The sequence below is a fragment of the Helianthus annuus genome, chromosome 11, assembly GCF_002127325.2.
Source record: "Helianthus annuus cultivar XRQ/B chromosome 11, HanXRQr2.0-SUNRISE, whole genome shotgun sequence".
Classification (NCBI taxonomy): domain Eukaryota; kingdom Viridiplantae; phylum Streptophyta; class Magnoliopsida; order Asterales; family Asteraceae; genus Helianthus; species Helianthus annuus.
Window position 1 is genome coordinate 58,632,351 of NC_035443.2, and position 18,224 is coordinate 58,650,574.

Below are 18,224 nucleotides of genomic sequence, written 5' to 3' on the forward strand. Positions count from 1 at the left end.
ATAACATTCATCAAGCACATAACATCTCATGTTATATATTAATCAAGCACATAACATCTCATGTTATAAAATTAAAACAATCAATCCAACATCACATATAATGAGAATACTGCGATTGTGCTATCATAAAATCAAGACCACAATACAATGTTTACAAGTTTTATAACTGTATCGTACATCAAAAGTGACTAAGGGCCACATCGCCCTTGTCCGAACTATCTAGTCATCTACAACAACAACCAAAAACTAAACATCAAAGGTCATGACATCAAAATGCGGTCTTCAATAAGCTGTATAGTCGGCACAATCGCGGTCTTCTAACCAAAAGTCTACCTGCCTCAAACCAAAATGCCTATGCTGATGGCAGAGGAGGAGGAGGAAAACGAGAGAAAAGCAAGCGACGCATATGTAACCAGTCCTCCTCTAAAGCACGACAGACGCGCAGCAAATATGCTATCTGCTGCTCAGATGTCAAGAAACGGACGTCTGAATCGGGGGAAAGTGGACGAGGAGTGTATGGTGCTGCAAATGGGGTCTGACAATGGCAAGGTGGTCGTGGAGCTCTCTCCAACTCCTGAATACGACGTGTCAAGGCATCCTGCTGTATCATCAAGGATGTAAGTATGTCCTCCGTAGAGTACCCAACATGGTACGGGTGGTATGGATCAGACAATGGCATGATAGGGGGCGTAGTCCATAAAAATGGCTCGCTCGATGGTATGGAAGATGGTGTAGTAGGTGGTGCAACATGAGGAAACTGTGATAAGAACGGTAAAGATGATGACAGCATGGGTGGAGCAGAAATAGGCGGCTGCCTCGATGACCCCTCTCTAGGACGCGGTGGCGGTATGTCCTGGAGGAACGTAATGGGTAGATCAGTGCGGTGAGCGTCTGTGGTGTGTGGGGGAAACAATGGGATATCAGTGGGTGCAGACACGGGTGCTACTAGGGGAGTGATAGGCAGCACATAAGGTGGGTAATCGTCATCATCATCGATCCATCCGTTGCAGGTGTCGGCATAACGAGGGTCTATATGAGCAGCAAAGGTGCACGGTCAAATAATACCGGCACGGGAGCAGGGAACGGTGCATCAACAACAGGGTTATCCACCAACGGTGGAGCAATAACAAGAAGATCAGCAATGGGTATATCATCAACAATAGGTGCAATGGCTGGTGCATCATCATGAACAGGGTCATGCTCTAGTGTAGGATCAGGAGCAACTACAGGCTCTGGGGCCATGATAGGCTCCGGGTCAACAAGGTCCATGTCAAAATCAGCAGGGATGTCAAACAAAGGGTCAATGGGAGCTACAGGCGCCTCTAAGGGCTAGTCCAAATGAATGAACTCGATCTCCTGGTCAGGATTGAAATCAGGGGGAAAGACTGGATCCAAATCATCATCAACCTCGTGGTCAAACTCGAACTCGTGTGCGGGACCGGGTGCAGCTGACATCGCCAAGTCAGGGTCAGTGTCAGGAGAGTGATGCTGCACTCCCTGGTCGTGTAAAGACCCAGACGCCACAGACTCAAATGAATCTGGGACAGGTGAACCAACAGGAAGCTCCTCTACAGGGGCCTCAGCAATGGGAAGAATAACGTCAGCAACAATAAGGGCCCCGCCCTCATAGTTAGCCTCAGGCGAATCCTCCTCGAATAGATCAATGTCGTCATCAGAAACGACATCGAGGGGCATGTCTACTGCTGGAAAAGCAACAAGCGGTATGGGAGCAGGGATCACCGCAAGAGGTAAATCCCCAGCGGGTATGCCATCAGTAGGCTCAACTCCGACGTCAGGCAGCGCGAATGGCTGGAAATCATCGTCATCAGTGTTGGTGGTGTCTGATATGTAGACCTCTCGCTCTGACGGAATCTCGTCATCTGACACAACTGCCATAGGATCCAAGGTGTCCGATACTCCTGTGTATGAGGATGAAACCATGGTGTTTGTAACACAACCACACATATGCATAAATATCAACATAAAATCAAATAAACATGTAAGTCGACATAAAGCAAACAAGTAATTCTCCTAGTGTCACACCCTGACTTTTGCGGAAGCGTGGGTTATATGGTGTGACTTCTTAATACCATAGCAATCAATCATAACAATGTTATATGATAAAACCAAAAGATTTTCATTCATTAATAAAGTTTAGAAAATACCACAATACCATTGTCTTGAAAATATAGACGCCAATTAGTTACAAACCATAATACGTTCAAATGAGTTCCCATGGACTCAACAAAAGACTTTAAATAATCCTGAGTTTAGAAACATGTATCCCGTCCAGGAATAGGATACATCTTTTAAACCCTATGACCACGAATGACATCCTTTATTTAACACGCATCTTGTAGACACATGCATACACCTGCCAGATCCGTTTAGTTCCTTGAAATACACGTAGTTTGAAAAATCAACAAAAGTTGAGCGAGTTCATGCGTAAGTGTGTCTGTATAAACCATTGAAATGTGTCTGTATATATGTAAGTCCCTGGTATGTAGCAATAAGGAAAAAGAGATCACCAATGGTTTGCAAGGCCATTGATATGTGTGAAGTGATGCAGGAAGACTCAAACCTAGCAGATTTGTGCGTCGGGCACATAGTCACCACATGGTCCACTCGGCGGACTCAGGATGGGGCTCGCTACACCCGAATAGATCTATCACTCATGTCCCTCGGTCCTACAACGAGGATTAATGGCCTTAAGTTCTACCTACTCATTCACGTGATCTAAGCGTCTAAACCCTTCTTAAGCTAACCATACCATTTATAAAAGCGTCTGTAAATTTGTAACATGTATTTCACCCCCGAAGTATAAAACTGAAAACAGTTAAAAAGAAAAAGGGGGACATGAACTCACGGTATTGCGTCCTCTGGGCTTGTAACTCAAGTCTCCTCAGCAAACACGACTCCCTACAATGTACTGTGGTCTATTAGACGAACGGGCCGTGCCTTGCCTTTGTATTTACGTTTTTGAGTTACGTTTCTGGTATTATTCCAAGTTACAATAATTATATTTAGCTTTGGAATAATTGTTTATACAGTAATTCTGTATTAACACTTCTCAAGTATTTACCTTCATATTTCCTTCCCAAAGATGGGGGTATTTATACATGTATTTTGTGACTAAAGTATTGACATTATACATTCCTAAGTCCCACTTTAGAAAAATATACAACAACTTATTCATCCAAGAATAACACATCCATAATATATATTTCCTTGTCTGCTAGGAAAAATATATCATAGCTTTCAAAATAATATATTTCTACTTGTTTCATAAATACGTTATATGTTGTGATAAATCACATTTATCAAAATGTTATTCATCCAAAATATACTAGTAACGGTATTTTGTTACAAAAAAAATTATGGCGAGTTTTATGTTTGAAAAACATAGCCGGAAATATACTAGTAAACTCTTGTCTAGAAAATATTTACTAAGTGTTAGGATTTTCGGAAAATTTCGCCATGGTCACCTTTGTAAATGGAGGTGTCCATGCTTAATAGCATATCATTTTCTTTTACATATATCCCGTAGATCATTCTCAAATAACCAACCCGACAATTAGACATGCGATATACTACTTATGTCATTTCAGCTTTATTAATCAGAACTGTACTGTTTTCGAGAAATTTAATAAAATAGCTAACTCATTCCAAAAATTCTCAAATTTTTACAGGAAGTCATATACGATCCAAATATTATTGTGTAAAAATATCGGGGTCCAGTTCATTACCAATAGTTTATAGAAATTCATTTACCAGACTGCAATCAGATTTGTCACTTTCTGATTGCAGTCTACGGAATAATTCACTAAAAATTAATCGTAAGTCCGATCGACGAAATTCCAGTTGGAGGATCACCGTGACAACAGTGATCGTCTACAGTAAAAATTCCATGAGCTGTTTTTACTCAGTTTTTAAGTTATGACTTCGAATACAACACACTTTTTCTGCAGTAAAAACACAGCTTGAGCTGCTGTCCAAAAACAGTCCTTTAAAAATAGTAAACGACCTCGAAAAATTACGATTCCAGTGCCATTTGATCGGCTTTTCAAAAATGCATATTTTAGGCTTCAGAAAATCAGTTTTTCGATTTATAATGTTCCAGTTACAGCCTGTTGAAGTTGGCTGAAAATACTAATCAGCATGCTTTTTAGAGTGTAAATGTTACTAAAACGCGTCAACAATTGTTCTAACAATGTGTTTATCAAGAAATCAATGATCAAACAACATGCACGCTTATACCAACATAATCCAACCAGATTTTATCATTATATAAGTTCATGTTTAGGTTCCTTGTTCATTTTCTCTTTGTGTTCTTATTTTAACTTCAAACAACAATGTTTCGAACAATCAACGTAAAAGTGATTCAAGAGTTAAATCGAAGACTTACAACTAGCACAAGGGCTAGGGATGAACTTTGTGAACAGGAAATGATGATGAAAATAGCGTGAGAATGCAAGGGGTGATGTTTCTTCAAGATCCCAAGCTCCAAGCTTCACAAGGTTCCTTCTATCACTTGATTTGGACTTGAAAATGGATCAAAGGAGTGAAAGTTGAAGTGGTGAGGGTGGTGGCGGATGTAGGCAGCCGAGAGGGAGAGGGAGAGAGAGAGAGTGAGTTTGAGTGTGGTGAATTGTTCTTGTGAAGGTGATGACGATATAAGGTGCATTGGAACTCACTAAGCCACCCTATGTAATCCTAGAGAAATGATTACCTAGATTTTTGGCCAACCACAATTAAGAAAATAAAAAAAATAAAATCCAAAGAATATATTGTGATGATGATGACCGAGATTTGCTAGGGGGGGGGGGGTAATTTGTAAAATTTGATAATTAATGGGTAAATAATTAGGAGGTTAAGGGTATTTTCTAAAGTAGTAAGTGTATGACATATTTCTATAGTGTATTGGGATTTTTGGAACCATTATTAGTTAAAAATAATAATATAATGTTTCTGACAAAAATTTGGTGCCCCGGGTAATGTCCGGTTGTTCGGTTAAGTAAGGTTCCGTTAAAGTGTTAAATTGTACCGTATAGTGTCTTTTATGCATCTTTTTGTAACGAAATTAATTCCAACACTTAGGAAAGCGTTCAGGACTATTTAGTCAATTTTCTGAATAATACGAGTATGTTAAAAGCTGAATCGTTGCTGAAATTGCAGAATTCCGTACTTAAAATGAGTTTTAGGCACTTTCCGGCACTCAAACTATCACCTAGTGACACAGTCTTATGGTCCTCACTTCCCTACACCCGTACTAGTGTAGTACTTTGTCCCTGGCTCATACTGGCCTCAATATAGTGTCTGTCTATGTGCTGGCATTGTCAACACGTGTCTGAGTTATTCGCTCACTGTGCTAACTGTGCTTTGTGCATCAGGTTTGTCACTAAGAGTCTGTATGAAATAAATGGGGCGACTGTATGCAAGGTGATGCACATGTATGTATGTAACATAAATCAGTAAGAAGTTTAAGGTGTCAGTTGAAATCAAGCACAGTCATTAAGCACATAATCAAAATTAATTAATTTGTACACTACCTGTAATTGTGAGGGTTGTCACATTCTCCCCCCTTAAGAAAATTTTGTCCTCGAAATTTGTACAACCTTAACTCCTTAGGATTTCGTTATGCATGTATGTATATGAATAGTACCAAGGTAGATAATCACCAAACCGAATCAAACCTTATTCACATCAAGTGAGTCCAAGAATATATATAACATCACGAATCCAATGGTTAAAAGGTATGTGCTTTTAGCATTTGGTGTCGAGGGTACAAGACGTATCGACGTATAGTCTAGTGTAATCCAGTTAACAGGGGTTCCACAAAAGAGGAGTTTTGTCCAATAGGATTCTCAAACAATCGGTCACGATAGGCAAACGAGTTTTCACAAACCATAGCCTCCGCTATATGAACTCACAATCGATGATTTAGATGCGATAGTATTATGAAAATGATCTATCAACTTTCGAATAAATAAATGGTAAGGATTTGTGTGTTGACATTCTCGAATTGTGAAAATACACCGAGTGAGGTACATGCGAATCTGGTGTATCATTGTTTTAATTCGTAGTTGCATCAGAAATGTTTATATGACAAGTTGATAAAAGTATATGTAGTTTTATGTGAAACAGTTGACCATGATTAGCACAAGCTAATGACACCACAAGGTGTCGAAATGACGAGATTAATAATGGTGACTGAACAAGTTTACCGTGCCTGAAATCAAGTGAACGTGGACCGAGACAATCTGAAGATTTGATTTACGCAGTGTCGTAAAGTTTCCAGTTGAATATGAAATATCAAAGAGCCACTGTTTTTGATCGAAGGTGAAAAGTATTAAGTACTGCAAGGTATTCGATTGAAAATGAAAGTATCGTTAGGAGGTACATTGGGCTTATGAAATGAATCTATGTACCATTGCCTTAACACACAATCGTGTTGAGACTGCTTTAATTGTGATAAACGAGACAGATTTAGAGCAAATAAATAATTTAAATCCGTATATGAAGTGAGTAACCCAATTAGCACAAGCTTCAATTCTGTGAAAATATCACCACAAGGTGTCAAAGTCAATCAAACGATTTAGTGGAGTTGTAGATCAACCGAATCTACTACGACTTGTAATGAAAGAATCTTTGCAAAAATGTTTGAATATGAGGCTCCCAATACATCATATGACGTCTTAAACCGAATATGCGAAATGGATAAGTTCAAGCAATTGAACTTATTTTCAGCGTAACCCGACAATAAACGTATGCTCCCATAAAGGAAATCTCAGCATGGTTACAAAAATAAACCATGAGTGTATCTTGAAACAAAAGAAGTTTTCAAGAAGGTGTGTTTACTTGATAGCAAAAGAGTCAACCGTTACAATAATGTAGGCCATTCGAATCACAAACCAGTAGTTAGATTTAGCAACATAATATTCAAATTTCAATGAAGCGTTCGAAATGAGACCGTATGCGTAGCAGATGGTGCACACGTAACATGTGAGTTTTCAAGTGATGAGACAATGAGTTATGGGGTAATGACCAAGTATCGAAGCAAATGTGTGTTCGCTCTTAGCGAAGAAAATCAAAGCGATGCGACTACTATAAGGGGAGTAGAGATGCAAACCTCTACTCGGCCAGAAGCAAAAGTGAAGATTTTAACGAAAGAATTTCGAGTACTTTTTGTTTTGCTAACTGAAATGGCATATATGTCAGGTTAATGGTGTTCGATTGAGTTAACAGATATGGTGTCTAAGTAACAACCTTTACAAGTTTGGACCTGGGTTCCCAAGGGTCCTAAGCATATGTTTTCTAGATCCTCAAGGTTTCGCATTCTGCGCAACTCGGTTTTGTGCATTGTGTAGGGAACACCATCTTTGTGTACGTCTAAAAACAAGTTATTGTCCCACGATTTCCCCGGTATACTTTCTTCCTGAATTCATCGCTAACGGCACTCGATTATCGATCGGTCGTGTAATAGTAGTTGGATCCTCACGGTTAGTTAAGTAAGAAATTCGTTAATTCTCAACAAGAGTTACTGACTCTTGTGGGTTAGCTCGTTCGGCTCGTGGTAGTTATTGTGCGTATAAAAGCTATCGTCCTTCTTATTGACAAGCAGAATTGGGGTTACCCAAAAAAAAATCTTGGTCTGTTATCTTCCTTCTCTATCAACCACTGAGGTTGCACTGACAATCCTTGCATCTCCGAAGGTGTAAGTCGCCAAGGTGCATTGATTGTAGGTGCGACGTCTAGAGCCATATCAATGCAAAATTCGACTCGTTGTTGAGGGGATAATTCTGGTAAGTCTTCGGGGAGACTTCAGGATATTTCCTTATTACAGGAATATCTTCGAGTTTTGGTTCTTCGGCTCCCTTGTCCCCGACATGAGCCAAGAAAATAACACATCCTTTACGCAACAACTTTTGTGCCTCCCCGCAATTAGTAATTTGTAGGGGCGTATCCTGCTTCATGAGCCATGGTCATTTCTTCGTTTGCCATTGTGATGCGGTTATCAATCTTCGCTTGAACACTCGACAGTTGATCCATCCCAATTACCTTGTCGAAGCTTTCCAACTCAACTGGCAGTAGATCAAGCGTAAATTCACGCTCTCCGGGTTCTATCTTGCCGTTTCTAGTCACTGCGTTGGCTTCCGCTAGCTTCTAGTTCCATCGAGTGCAAGTTATCTAACTTACGTGCTACTATATCAAGTACACTCTCGAACTCTAGAGATGCGAAACCGAAAATTTGCAACAGTATTTGGCAACACAGATGCATAACGTTGAGTGATATGGAACGTACCAATATCCATGCTTGGATTCCTGGTGTGCTCCCCTAGCTCTGCTACTGAGCTTTTATCCTCGTGCCTGATTCTTCTTAGGGCAGTATTTTCTGAAATGCTTCTTGCCCCCACAGTTAAGACAACCTTGAGCACGTTTCTGTCTGTCACTTGTCCTGCCTGGATAATCGTCACTGTCGTTGTTCCCTCCGTGATTCTTGCTACCATCTTGGCCTCCATTCCTACTTTCAGTATCTTGCCTACAAGTTTCCTTAGGATGCCCTCTCTTGCCACAGTTATCACATTTCCCATATTTACAGCGCCCGACATGATAGCGTAGACAATTGTCACACTTAGGTAGAATACCCATGTAGTCCTTTCCCTTTTTGGCCTTTTTCTTGTTACTTGCCCGAGTAATCTTCTTGAAATTTGCGATATTTCTCTTATTATCCCCAGATGACTCTATAGGAGTCTCCTTTTTCTCGTCCGTAGTGGAAAATTTTCCTAGTCTAACCGCTTCTTCAGTGAGCGCCACGCTTGTGTTGATAGCCTCGGTGATCATTGAAGGTTTAGATGTTGTTACCAGGCTTAGAATCTGAGGTGCCAATCCCCCTATGAAACGTTCAATCTTCCTAGGTTCCGGTTCCACCAAACGCGAAACAACTTGTGATAATTCGCCAAATCTCTGCACATATTCGGCTATCTTTGGACCTTCCATTTTCAAGTTCCACAATTCCGTCTCCAACTTCTGGACTTCTGCCCTCGAGCAATATCTTTTTCTCATTAGTTCTTTCAGTTCGTCCCACGTCAAAGCGTTCACAGCAATCTCGCCCATTGTCTAAACCTGAAGGTTCCACCAATGACAGAGCCCCATCTACAAATAGTCCAGCTATGTACGTGACCTGGTGCCCTGGGGCACATTTGCTCAATCTTAAGACAGAATCCATTTTCTCAACCCAGCGTACGAAAGCTAAGGCACCCCCAGTGCCGTCGAATTCCCGAGGTTTCTGGTCTAAGAACTGCATGTAGGTGCAGTCTTCGCTGTGTTCAGAGCGAAGGGCCTCGAGCTGTGCAATGGCCCGTGAGATGTGCACTTTTAGTTATGTCGCTGTTGTTGGTGGAGGGTTGTTGGTAACGATGTTCCCTTGTATCAACATCTTCTAAGAAGAAGACTGGTTAAGTCAGGTTATATTTGTTCAGGGGACGCGTTTAGTTATTTAGTGGTCATACGTACATACATATCATTCCCACCAATCAAGCAATAACATAATCATAGCATAACCAAGCAATTTGGTAATTATGTTTAATGAGAGCATAGCAAGTAAGCACGTAGCGTTAAAATTATAGCACACACATATAGATCAATAACGTGCTTAACGAAGACATAGCGTCTGAGCTTTCGCTGGTCATTGGCCACAAAGTATTGTCGCATGTTTCATGATGGTTGGGCTCTCATTTTCTCCGACCACAATTGTATCGTCTTTCGAAATGTATCACATCAAGGGGGATACAGGGTCACCCTACCCTTGTCCAACAAGTATATCAGTGTATCAAAATCACGTAGTCTGAAGTGGTTTTTAAAAGTCTCCACAATCCCGACTTATCATTAGTGTCTTTACCCAAATGTAATGCAGTCCGCGTAATCCAGAAACCAATTATACTGGTGACTGAGGTGGAGGAGGAAAGAAAAGTAAACTGTTAACATGCGTGGACTTCCTCCTCGGGCTTGTGTATATGTCGAAGTAATTATTTGCTCTGTCGCTTGACAGTAAAGAAATGAGCATCAGAATCCCGGGAAAAGTGTAATAGCAACGGTTGAGAGCGCAAAAGGACCCTTGATATATGTGGGGGATCAAAGTATGCTGGAAATAGACAGGGTGGAGGACGTGGTGTCGGCTCAAGCTCCAACATTCTGTGACTCATATCCTCAAATTGTAGCTGATGTTACAGGAGCAATTTATCCCGTGTGTAGCCTCCATTATGTAAGGGTCTAATTTCAGCATGGTGTATGATAGGAACCGTCGAACTGGCTCTTCCGGCGATGTAGAGGTGAAAGTAGCAAGTGGTGCGGCCTGTGAGGTCGTAGCAAATGCTGCAGCAACAATAGGGATCGTTACGCGAGTGCCATCCTGGAGTACCCTTCCGGGGTGCGGGTAAGTCCTAAGAGAAAGCGATAGGCATGCTAGTGCAATGGACGTCGGTCTCAATAGGAGAGAAAGAGCAACTTCAGCGGTTACGGGTGCAAGAACAAACGTCTCAACTGTTAGGAAGATCATTAGGTGCAGGTACTGGGTCGGGTATAAGGGATGCAATGTCTGGTAGACCAAAAGGAACAGGGTCATAATCAAGCAAGGGTGCAGGATCAGTAGGTGCACCATCAAGCTGTCCCACAAAGGTGCAGAGGCTAGCTCAGGGCAGTCTCTGGGCCGTGTAACGGTGTGGTGCCTCGTGCAAGTGGTAGCGCAGTAGTTATAACGGCGTCGTCTGCGTCAGTAGTAGAAAGCTGTAATCCAGCTGTTTGTAAGGCTGCAGATGTTACAGACTCAAAAGAGTCTGAAATCGGATGCTTGCTAGAATCAGAGGATAGCTTATTAACAGGGGTCTCAAAAAGTGAATTTAGTAGTAACGTTCTCTTCTAACTTTCCATCACCACGGATGTCGTCAGGAGGACCATCAATAGTTATATCAACGTCATCGACTATTCGTCGAGTAGCCACCCTTTGGAAGGAAAGGTCCACATGAGGTGCATTGTCAAGGGGTGGAGCCATGGTGTGTTCGCTATCGGAATGACCAGTGATAAAGTGGTCATGGACTGAAACAAGAGTGACAGAGGAATTCCTGTCGGAGAAGCCATCCTTAGGGGTAATTCATCGCCAAAGTCTGGCAGCGCGGCCGGTTGAGAGTCGTCCTCGTCCTTGGTCAGCATGTCAGGGTCACTCTTAGTGTCTGACGTAAATATCTCTGGCGCAAGTGCAGTCTCATTATTCGTGGCAGCGTCCATAGGGTCATCAATGTTTGACAACCCGCTTTTTGATCAAGGCGACATGTGTATCGGTACATGGTAGTCATAGTATGTATTTCCATAGTAATCACTATCAGTTAGCGTATGTAAACAATCACCATATATGCACGTTTATTAATCATCAACAATTAAGCATGTATGTGATAATAATGTAAGCAAGTAATCTTCCTAGTCTTTCCCAGACTATCTCCCTGGTCTCTAAGACTGAACTCCCTAGTCCCTAAGACTAATTCCCTGGTCTCCATGACCAACCTCCCAGTCACTAAGACTGAATCCCTGGTCTCCATGACCAACCTCCCAGTCACTAAGACTGAATTCCTGGTCTCTATGACCAACCTCCCAGTCACTAAGACTGGATTATAAACATGAACTTTGAATGTGTATTCGTGCCTTTTGTTTGTAAAAATGTTTTGTACCCTGGATCTGGACGTTTAGTGTTTGCAATGTAAAAACGTTTGAAAACATTTTGTGAGAGCCCTGATGATCATAGTCTAGACTCGAGAAGGAATCCTAGTTTGCTATGATCGAGGCTCTGATACCAAGCTGTCACACCCTGACTTTTGCGGAAGCGTGGGTTATTTGGTGTGACTTCTTAATACCATAGCAATCAATCATAACAATGCTATATGATAAAACCAAAAGATTTTCATTCATTAATAAAGTTTAGAAAATACCACAATACCATTGTCTTGAAAATATAGACGCCAATTAGTTACAAACCATAATACGTTCAAATGAGTTCCCATGGACTCAACAAAAGACTTTAAATAATCCTGAGTTTAGAAACATGTATCCCGTCCAGGAATAGGATACATCTTTTAAACCCTATGACCACGAATGACATCCTTTATTTAACACGCAGCTTGTAGACACATGCATACACCTGCCAGATCCGTTTAGTTCCTTGAAATACATGTAGTTTGAAAAATCAACAAAAGTTGAGCGAGTTCATGCGTAAGTGTGTCTGTATAAACCTTTGAAATGTGTCTGTATATATGTAAGTCCCTGGTATGTAGCAATAAGGAAAAAGAGATCACCAATGGTTTGCAAGGCCATTGATATGTGTGAAGTGATGCAGGAAGACTCAAACCTAGCAGATTTATGCGTCGGGCACATAGTCACCACATGGTCCACTCGGCGGACTTAGGAGTGGGGCTCGCTACACCCGAATATATCTATCACTCATGTCCCTCGGTCCTACAACGAGGATTAATGGCCTTAAGTTCTACCTACTCATTCACATGATCTAAGCGTCTAAACCCTCCTTAAGCTAACCATACCATTTATAAAAGCGTTTGTAAATTTGTAACATGTATTTCACCCCCGAAGTATAAAACTAAAAACAGTTAAAAAGAAAAAGGGGGACATGAACTCACGGTATTGCGTCTTCTGGGCTTGTAACTCAAGTCTCCTCAGCAAACACGACTCCCTACAATGTACTATGGTCTATTATACGAACGGGCCGTGCCTTGCCTTTGTATTTACGTTTTTGAGTTACGTTTCTGGTATTATTCCAAGTTACAATAATTATATTTAGCTTTGGAATAATTGTTTATACAATAATTCTGTATTAATACTTCTCAAGTATTTACCTTCGTATTTCCTTCCCAAAGATGGGAGTATTTATACATGTATTTTGTGATTAAATTATTGACATTATACATTCCTAAGTCCCACTTTAGAAAAATATACAACAGCTTATTCATCCAAGAATAACACATCCATAATATATATTTCCTTGTCTGCTAGGAAAAATATATCATAGCTTTCAAAATAATATATTTCTACTTGTTCATAAATACGTTATATGTTGTGATAAATCACATTTATCAAAATGTTATTCATCCATAATATACTAGTAACGGTATTTTGTTACAAAAAAAAATTATGACGAGTTTTATGTTTGAAAAACACAGCCGGAAATATACTAGTAAACTCTTGTCTAGAAAATATTTACTAAGTGTTAGGATTTTCGGAAAATTTCGCCATGGTCTCCTTTGTAAATGGAGGTGTCCATGCTTAATAGCATATCATTTTCTTTTACATATATCCCGTAGATCGTTCTCAAATAACCAACCCGACAATTAGACATGCGATATACTACTTATGTCATTTCAGCTTTATTAATCAGAACTGGACAGTTTTCGAGCAATTTAATAAAATAGCTAACTCATTCCAAAAATTCCCAAATTTTTACAGGAGGTCATATACAATTCATATTTTATTGTGTAAAAATATCGGGGTCCAGTTCATTACCAATAGTTTATAGAAATTCATTGACCGGACTACAATCAGATTTGTTACTTTCTGATTGCAGTCCACGGAATAATTCACTAAAAATTAATCGTAAGTCCGATCAACGAAATTCCAGTTGGAGGATCACCGTGACAACAGTGACCGTCTACAGTAAAAATTCCATGAGCTGTTTCTACTCAGTTTTTAAGTTATGACTCCGAATACAACACACTTTTTCTGCAATAAAAACACAGCTTGAGCTGCTGTCCAAAAACAGTCCTTTAAAAATAGTAAACGACCTCGAAAAATTACGATTCCAGTGCCATTTGATCGGCTTTTCAAAAATGCATATTTTAGGCTTCAGAAAATCAGTTTTTCGATTTATAATTTTCCAGTTACAGCCTGTTGAAGTTGGCTGAAAATACTAATCAACATGCTTTTTAGAGTGTAAATGTTACTAAAACGCGTCAACAATTGTTCTAACAACGGGTTTATCAAGAAATCAATGATCAAACAACATGCATGCTTATACCAACATAATCCAACCAGATTTTATCATTATATAAGTTCATGTTTAGGTTCCTTGTTCATTTTCTCTTTGTGTTCTTATTTTAAACTTCAAACAACAATGTTTCGAACAATCAACGTAAAAGTGATTCAAGAGTTAAATCGAAGACTTACAACTAGCACAAGGGCTAGGGATGAACTTTGTGAACAGGAAATGATGATGAAAATGGCGTGAGAATGCAAGGGGTGATGTTTCTTCAAGATCCCAAGCTCTAAGCTTCACAAGGTTCCTTCTATCACTTGATTTGGACTTGAAAATGGATCAAAGGAGTGAAAGTTGAAGTGGTGAGGGTGGTGGCGGATGTAGGCAGCCGAGAGGGAGAGAGAGAGAGAGAGAGTGAGTTTGAGTGTGGTGAATTGTTCTTGTGAAGGTGATGACGATATAAGGTGCATTGGAACTCACTAAGCCACCCTATGTAATCTTAGAGAAATGATTACTTAGATTTTTGGCCAACCACAATTAAGAAAATAAAAAAAAAATAAAATCCAAAGAATATATTGTGATGATGATGACCGAGATTTGCTAGGGGGGGTAATTTGTAAAATTTGTTAATTAATGGGTAAATAATTAGGAGGTTAAGGGTATTTTCTAAAGTAGTAAGTGTATGACATACTTCTATAGTGTGTTGGGATTTTTGGAACCATTATTAGTTAAAAATAATAATATAATGTTTCTGACAAAAATTTGGTGCCCCGGGTAATGTCCGGTTGTTCGGTTAAGTAACGTTCCGTTAAAGTGTTAAATTGTACCGTATAGTGTCTTTTATGCATCTTTTTGTAACGAAATTAATTCCAACATTTAGGAAAGCGTTCAGGACCATTTAGTCAATTTTCTGAATAATACGAGTATGTTAAAAGCTAAATCGTTGCTGAAATTGCAGAATTCCGTACTTAAAATGAGTTTTAGGCACTTTCCGGCACTCAAACTATCACCTAGTGACACAGGCTTATGGTCCTCACTTCCCTACACCCATACTAGTGTAGTACTTTGTCTCTGGCTCATACTGGCCTCAATATAGTGTCTGTCTATGTGCTGGCATTGTCAACACGTGTCTGAGTTATCCGTTCACTGTGCTAACTGTGCTTTGTGCATCAGGTTTGTCACTAAGAGTCTGTATGAAATAAATGGGGCGACTGTATGTAAGGTGATGCACATGTATATATGTAACATAAATCAGTAAGCAGTTTAAGGTGTCAGTTGAAATCAAGCACAGTCATTAAGCACATAATCAAAATTATTTAATTTCTACTGTACCTGTAATTGTGAAGGTTGTCACACCTAGTCTCCTAGACTACCCTCCCAGCCTCTCAGACTGAACCTCTTAGCCTCTCAGACTAACTCCATGGCCTCTAAGACCAACCTCCCAGTCTCTAAGACTAAACCTCCCCAATCTCTAAGATTGAACCCTTCAGTGTCTAAGACCGAACCTCCCTCAGCCTCTAAGGCTGAACCTCCCTCAGTCTCTAAGACTGAACTCACTCAGTCTCTAAGACTGAACCACAAGTTTTTGTGCCATTTATTTGTAAAAATGTTTTGTACTCTGGATCTGGAAGTTTTAGTGTATGCAATGTAAAAATGTTTTCGTGAGAGCCCTAGTGATCATAGTCTAGACTCGAGAAAGAATCCTAGTTCGCTATGAACAATGCTCTGATACCAAGCTGTCACACCCTGGCTTTTGCGGAAGCGTGGGTTTATTTGGTGTGACTTCTTAATACCATAGCATAATCATAACAATGCTATATGAAAATAAAACATATGATGTTCATCCATTTATCAAGTTTAAAAAGTTACTACGACAACATTGTTTAAAGAGTCGACACTTAAAACAGATTACAACATGACATAATTTAAAATGTGTTCACAAGACACAACCAAAAGACATGAATAAAAACACAGTTTAAGACTTGTGACCCGTCCAGGCAAAGGTCACATTTCCTAAACTCGGATGACATCATTATTCCTTACGCAACTTGACGAAATGCATACCGTGCCAGATCCACTAATTTCCTGAAATACATGTAATTTGAAAAATTAACAAAAAGTTGAGCGAGTTCATGTAAAAGTGAGTTAGAATAAACCTTTAAAGTATGTATAAAAGTCCCTAGTATGTAGCAATAAGGAAAAAGAGATCATCAATGGGTTGCAAAGCCACTGGTATGTGTGAGAAAGTGCAGGGAAACTCAAACCTAGCAAATTTGTTACCGGGCTTCGGCTGGAAGACACAGTCACCTCTATGGGCCGCCCCGGCCTCACGGGTGTGGGCTCGCTACACCCAAATAGATGTATCACTCTTGTGTCCCTCGGTCCTAACAATGAGGATTAATGGCCTCAAGTGTTGTGCCCACCCCTCACATGATCTAGTAATATAAACCCTCCCTACGCTAACCATACCATGTATATAAATGTTTGTAATAATTGTCGCATGTATTTCACCCCCGAAGTATAAAACTGAAAACAGTAAAGAGAAAAGGGGGACATGAACTCACAGAAGTGCGTATCCAGAAACGTCAATCTCCAACTCAATCTGCTGCGTGACGACCTACACGTACTAATGCCTATTAGACGGATGGCCGTGCCTTGGCTTAGGGTTTAACGTTTTTGGTAAAATAGTTAGGTAACTATTTCGTATTCACACTTCTTATTTATTTTATAAGTATACTTCCTTCCCAAGGATGGGGGTTTTATACATGTACACGTTATAATTCCGAAAATATATTTTTAAGTCTCACTTGAAAAATATATTTTAATCACTTGTCTAAAATGTTTTAAATTCCAATATATATATATTTTTCCCAAAAATATTATATTTTACTTCATACATTTTCCAAAATAATACTTTATCAAAAATATACGTATAAGAGTATTTTTCAGAAATACTACATAAGTTACGTTTTAAAGTTCGCGTTGTAATAACAATACTTGTGTAACTTAAATATTTATTTTGTGAGAGCGTTGGAATTATTTTGGAGTCGTAATTTTTATGGTGTCATAAGTTATATTACTTTTACCCTAAAATAATATATCTAGTACACAAAATAACAAACAATCACACAAGCGTTTTATTATAAAATATATATTCTAAATATATATTTAACAAATTTTATTTACGAAAATCACCCTCCAGCACTTGGTATTTTTGTAATAAAAATCATGGCAAAGTTTATTTTGAAAACCACGTTAAAAATATATTTGTAAACGCTTGTTATAAAAATATTTCTAAGTGTTGTAATTTTAGAAAAATTTCGCCAGAGTTTTCTGTGTAAATGGAGGTGTCCATGCTTTTTAGCATATCATTTTCTTTTGTAAAATCAATCAAACAATTTACAATCAACAATATACAATCTTTAATCACTAATCTTGACAAAAATAAGCCTAAATCATAAACTCATGAACTTGAAAGTTTGTAAAAATATGTAGTAAATTACTGACATATTTAGTAGGTCTTGTTATCTTTAAAAATATGATTAGTTTCTTAAAAACTTTATTTTTAGGGAATGTATATTTTCACAACTTCTAGTCAGGATTTACAAAAATATTTCTTTGTGGAATTTTCTTGTCACACAAGTGTTCATACACTTGTTTACTTACTAAAAATGATTTTAGTTCATACAAGATCCGGGTTTTAACAAAACTAGTATTTTTCACTTGGTTCTTCCGAAAACCCACTCATAGATCTTTAGATCTACAAGTTTACAACTTCATTTTTCAAGAAAACTTATGTTTATTCAAGTTCAAAGTTCATGTGTGGATGGTTTCATCATCCTTCATAACTTTAACCTTTACATCTTGCTAGTTCATGTTCTTAAACATGATCTAGCAAGTCTAGATGATGAACTATCTTACTTCTACTTACAAACAACATGCATTAAGCATAACAACACAAGATCAACATTATTTCAACATCATTTTACACTACCTCATCTCTTTATCCATTCTTCATCCTTTATGTTCAAGACTAGTTTAGGTTCTTTAGAGTTTCTTAATATTTTACCATTCAATCAACTATTAACCACCAAAAATAAGAACAAGATGAAGATTTGAAGCACTTACTACAAGCACAAGGCTTGGGGAGAAACAAAGCGTAAAAGTGGTGGATAAAAGAAAACTAGAGTGGTCCTTG